The sequence below is a fragment of the Atta colombica genome, unplaced genomic scaffold, assembly GCF_001594045.1.
Source record: "Atta colombica isolate Treedump-2 unplaced genomic scaffold, Acol1.0 scaffold321, whole genome shotgun sequence".
Taxonomy (NCBI): Eukaryota; Metazoa; Arthropoda; class Insecta; order Hymenoptera; family Formicidae; genus Atta; species Atta colombica.
In genome coordinates this window covers 564,666-570,956 of record NW_017259428.1, presented here as the reverse complement: position 1 = coordinate 570,956, position 6,291 = coordinate 564,666, and positions in this window count along the sequence as shown.

The window sequence follows — 6,291 nt, the reverse complement described above, 5'->3', positions numbered from 1 at the left end:
TCTGTTCTGGCATTCACGAGCCTCGAAAACTAATTAAAGAGTTAACCGGAATTAAATGAGGTCATATTTATAACTTATTGTTCGAAATGATTTAGCAATATAAGTTCTCAAGAAGTAGCTTCATTTTCTTAACTGTTACACAATGAATAATATCTAGTAGCTCGCAATCACTCGGAAATTGACTGACACGTCGAACGGCTTTATCGGGCGGTCAGGCGGCAGGATACGATCCGGGGATGGATCCTGCGGTCCATTCACAGCATCCGCGTTGACGCTTTGATCATTTGTTTCATAGCGGGCGATGAAAGCGACCGGTGAAGGCGATGACAGCTAATGCGCCGTGAGGGGTGCGGCAGTTTTCACGGCGGTGGTCGAATCGTCGAATTCGCTCCGGCCTCTTCCTCTCCTCCCTCTTTTTCTCTCTTTCTCTCTCTTTCTCGTTAAAACGAGCCACGACTTTAAATGACATTTCCCTCGGAGCGACAAAAACGGCCCAAGTGTCGAGGTGAAGCGTTGACACGTCGATATAAGCCGGGGCTTATAACGCGGCCGGGGATGGCGCTCGAATAAATTACGGGGCCAAAAGAACCGATAGAATTTTCCGCATCGACGCGGATATTTGTGCGATAATAATACAGGTGTAGTCGGATTTTGGAAAAGGCCAATCTGATATTCTAAAGATGGACTTATTATCTGTTGTTGTTTCCTTGCTCCTTATATATGATACATATTTTAATTTTTTTTTATAATTAATTTATATAACAAATAAAATAGATGCGAATGTATAATTATTCGATTTTCATTATTAAATTATTATGGAAATTGCAAAGAGTAAATGGTCTTGTATACAGAGCAAGCAGTTAACACCGTATTAATTAAATGAAATATACGAGGACAGATAATTTTTCTTTTAAAATAGATTTATATCTATAAAATTGCAAGAAATGAGTGCAAAATAAAGAATGCAAAAGTAATACTTGATTAACAAATATTTATTATTATTCTTTATTATTATCATTACAAATTTGGATTCAAAAGTAATTTTCTTTTTGTAACATTAAAATTGATTTTTTATTTGCAAAGATGTGAAGAGCACATAAAGTTTAATTATTTTGTCCTCAAGATAAAGTAAATTTCGACATAGATTTATGCGCATGCAAGCGCCACGTGGACTAGAATTTCGGAAGGAACGTATTACTAGCTGAGAGAATAAGCACAGGAAGAAGAGAACGAAAGAGCGAAGGAGGGAAAGAATAGAACAGAGAATCGTAGAATCAAATATCCGCCGTACTTTCACGGTACGCTTCCCTAATTTGTATTGCGTATGGCAGCGATGCCGAGATATTAGGGGCAGTTATCGCAACGTATTGCTCCTAATCGTTCTCCATCCCGAAGGGAGTTGGCGGCCGCCGAACGAAGGGTAGCAACGCGTCGAACGGAGATGGAAAATCTGGAAAGAGGAATGATTTGAGAGAACGAGAGACAGAAGATAGTTATATCGGGAGGAGGGGAGGGAAGGAAGGGAGGCAGAAGGGAAGTATATACTCGCCAAAGGGAGAAAAAGAGAGAAAGAGATCGTAGGCTCGGCATCAGAGAAAGAGAGGACGAGAGAGAAAGGGCGAAAGACAGAGAAAGAGAGGAAGGGAAAGAGAACGATCAGGGAACACAGCGTGCACTGGTGCTTTTGACAGGCCGATGAATTGAATAATCGCAAGTCGAGTCGAGTCGAGGGGGTCCCGCCAAATCTCAGTCCCCAATATGTCGGTATATAGATGTAGATGCCCGGCGTATTCCAGCCCGAATCAGTGCGTACTCCGTGCATGCTCGTGCGCGTAAAAGTGTATATATGCGATATATAAATATATACGTGGAGGAGGTTCTGCCTCGTGTCGAGCTCCCGTTCGCGGATTATCAGCTTCGTGGAAATGAGCACGTCGGCATCCCCGTTGATACGGGCGTTCCTCCCGCTGTTCAAATCCGATTTTATCGAATCTTATTTCGCATTCCGAGAGAAGGGGAGAGAGGAAAGATCGGTCATGTATCAATTACCCGAATTCATGTGTTACCCAAAATCGACTAAATCATGTAACTACTATTTCGTTTGACATACGATAAATTTTTCAAGCGTGTTAATTGGTTACAGAATAGAGAAGAGTTGATTCTTGAGTCTCTTCACGGAAAGAACAATTTTGTTAAAGTATCTAAAACTTTAGATAGATATGATACTTTAGATGAATCTGAAAATAATTTTATTGGATCATTAAAATAATTAATGTAAAAACACAAGCTTATGAGCAACGCTGCAAAAAGTTTTGACATTCCAGCAATCAGCTTGAACGTTCTATATGATTATTTTGACAATCTAATAAAATTATTTTCAAATTTATATCTACCTAAATTTTTAGAACTCTCTCAACAAAATCGATCTTTCTGTAAAAAAATTTTCTCTCTCAGAATATAACTAATCAATATACTTGAAAAATTTTACAGTGAAATGTTCCCAGATAAAACACAAAATCATAATAAGATCAAGACGACATTAAGTAGAAGTCATTTTAGGAAAAATTATAATGATGTCATTTGATTCATTTTTTATGATAATTTTGTGAATTCTTGAGATGATAATAATTTTTATGATCTTTTAGTTCTAAAAATTATTGTCATGTCAAAATTCTTCACAAAATCATCAATCAAAAGTATAATATCACGTGTGATATTATAATTTTTCTTAAAGTGATTCTTAATGTATCTTGATCTTATAATGATTTTATGTTCTACTTGCTTAAAACTCGCTTCCATTGAAATCCTGGCCAATTTTGATACAAAAAAGAAGTAAGCAATATAATCAACTTGGAGATAAGCTGAAGATAAAGCCTTATCTTCATGATGCTAGAAATTGATTCAATATCTCGGACAAAGAAAAAATTGATCAAGCATTAATCAAATCGAGAATTATTCAAATATGATTTGTTAATTTTTTCTCTGTTCGAAATCTTAGAATAATTTCTAGCATTATGAATAGAAAGCTTTAGTCTAAGAATATCGGAGAATTTTACAAGGATTTTTTTGAGAAGAAAAGTTGTAATTCCATCTTTTCCGCATATTAATGTTTGAAATACCTGCATAATACACATTGATATAGCATAATAAAAATTGACCAAGCATTAATCAAGTGACCGAATTGCTCAAATATGATTTGTTAATTTTTTTCTCTGTCCGAAATCTTAGAATGATTTCTAGTATTATAGATAGAAAGCTTTAGTCTAAGAGTGTCGGAGAATTTTACAGGGATTGTTTTGAGAAGAAAAGTTGTAATTCCGTCTTTATCGCACATCAAGACTTGAGATACCTGCATAATTATACACATACACAAGGAGAATCGGATTCGCCGCGATCGGCTGTCCGCCCTACGCCGCACGTTCGTGACACCCACGCGATGCGTTTGATATTTGAAGGCAAACACAACAACCGAATGCCCGAATTAATATTATTAATTCAAGTGGCGGAGGATCCACGCGGAGAATTACGCGCTTCGACAGTTCGTAAGCCTCGAGCGGCGCCTGGCGCGCACGTGGCTCATTCCGCTTTTGCTAGAAGCGTTTCTGTTTTCAACGTGTGCCCAGCGGGAGACGCCCGGATTCTGCAATGCCGCGATGCTCGATTCCTCATCGGGAATGTGCAAAGAGAGACACGCGCGACGATGAAAGGGGAACAGCGTAGCTCTTTAAAGTCTACCTGCCCCGAAGAAATCTACCACGCGGCTTATGGCTAAGGTTTTTTTACAGACAAATATATCGTAGTTAATCCTCTAACAATAAGTTTACCCTCTGAGACGAATTTCCAAGATATCCAGAAAAGTAGAATTGAACCTGCTGTTTTATTCATTTTTCACCTAATTAATATAAAATAATTAATATAAAATGAGTAAAAGTAAATAATGACTTTCATACACAAGATGTATAAACATAGCATAATTAACATGAGATCAATAAATATGTTATGTAAATCAATATGGTTACTTTATGCTAGATGCTCATTAATTTAGATATGCTGTTCCTTATAAAAATCCAATTTAATATTTATTGGCCAAAAATACTGTAAAAACTGTAAATTATTTAATTTGAGTATTAAAAACATTATTTAAGGTTCAAAGTTTTTAATATTCATAAGTACTTAATCAGTATTAAATTTCTGTAAGAGATGTTTTTGTGTGTTAATAATACTAATAGACCTTGTCTATTAGTTGAACTTCTTGCACGATTTAGCTTTCCTTTTCTTTCTACATTGGAAAGAAAAGAGAAAAGATAAACCGCACAAGAAGCGCAGAAAGTTCGGCTAAAAAGAACAGGCTTAATATATGAAACTTCCTCTATTAAACAGCGTATAGATGCTAAGATAGACGAAGCCGTGAGTATACGCATACATCCTATCATTAGAAGATAAATATTACAGTAAAAGAATTGCGTAGTCGTCACGTAATAAAGTGAGAAAGAAATCCTAATATGAACTTAGTAAAACAAAATTTGAGGAAATATAGGATTTTGCAGGAGGTCGTCCCGCGTAGCTTAGTTTGTTATTTCTTCCGGAAAAAGTTGCATGGGAAGGTTGACATAACATATCAGCGGAAAAATTCAATATAAAATGTTTCACCGCTGGGGGAAATTAATGACATTCGAGCCCGGTGCCGCGTTCGTATGAAAAATCGCGTGCATGGCATTGGGGGCGCGGAATTACACGGTTACAATCGGTATCGGAGTGTACAAACACGCGCGCAGCGCGTTGTCGTCTCGTGAAAGGCAATACGTTACAAGAGGCAAGCCAGACCAACCTGCCTACATATCGGTGTAGGGTTTAGGTATAACCGTATAACCGGCTTCCGCTATGCGCATTCGGGTAGTCCGGGGATAGGGTATATATCGGGAGAATGAGAATGGGCGGAAACCAGTCAGAGAGCATGGAGCTAAGCGAGCTAGCGAGCCGAGAGCCGAGAGCCCTGAGTCGAGTCGAGTCGAGCGTCTGGTGCGTTTGACGTTGATACCGCGATAAGATGAAAGAGCTCGGAAGCTTATATCCGAACCTATATGACTGTATTGTTGTGCACGTCTAAGCATGCACGTAATGCCGTGCCGATACAACGTTGATACACATCTTAGACGTGTTGCCCGCGTGCACGCGTTATATCGGGAATCGAGAACGTATCATGGACGAGGAACAAGGGATGGAGCGTAGTAGCGTACGAAGGGGCACTCGCCGCACAAAGAGAAACGATCGGATCGTAAACAGACGCCGGAGCGTAATTAGGGAATAATATCGGAGGTTGTGCACGCCGTCGAACTACATTGCCGGGAAATGGGGATTTTGCTTCGGATAAATTTGCCCCGCAAATAGACGCAAGGATATATTTATCTTTTAAGTTAATAGATTGACCGAAAGAATCTCAACTGCTGGCTCACTTTGATTTCTCGGGGGTAGTTTTATGCGATCGACTTTATTCAATCATTATTTTTTAAATTGTCACATTAAAATTTGCCTTCCTTTATATAATTTACATTTTTAATGAATTAAAAATGATCCTGAAACTGTCTAGCTTCTACACAGCAAGAATGGTTTTGCTGAAATATTTAAGAATTTAGTTAAATATAGATCTGAAAATAATTTTCTTGGATCATCAAAAATAATTGTGTGTAGGACGCGTAATCTAATTACTAGAATATTGAAATTCCTTGAAACATTGTCATCAATATTTAAATGTTCTATATAATTATTTTCATAATTCAATAAAATTATTTTCAGGGCGAAATTTTTATGTTATAAATATAAATGATATTTCAACAAAAGCATTCTTTCCATGTAATGATAAATTCGATCACTCGCGCTATACTTAATAAACATTATATAGGGACCTCCCCTCATGGAATGAAGAATGGAATGAAGATATTATTACTTATACAAAGTATTAAGAGATATTATACTTATTTAATATCTCCATTCTATTCTTCATGGAATGAAGATACTAAGTATTTTAAAAGATTTTAATAAACCATTCGGATTATTTTGATGAAACTTTGTATATGTTTGAAAAACATAAAAATTTCACCAAAATAATCCAAGTGGTTTTTAAAATTTTGGAATAAAATTTTTTTCTTCAATTTGGATTGCATTCAGTATCTTTGAAACTAAGCTGTTTTGAACATAGTTATACGAAGTATTGTTGTGTCTTCAATTTATGAGAAGAATCATCCCTTAAGATCTTTTAGAGTTACTATAGTATCCTCTTTGTATATAAAATAT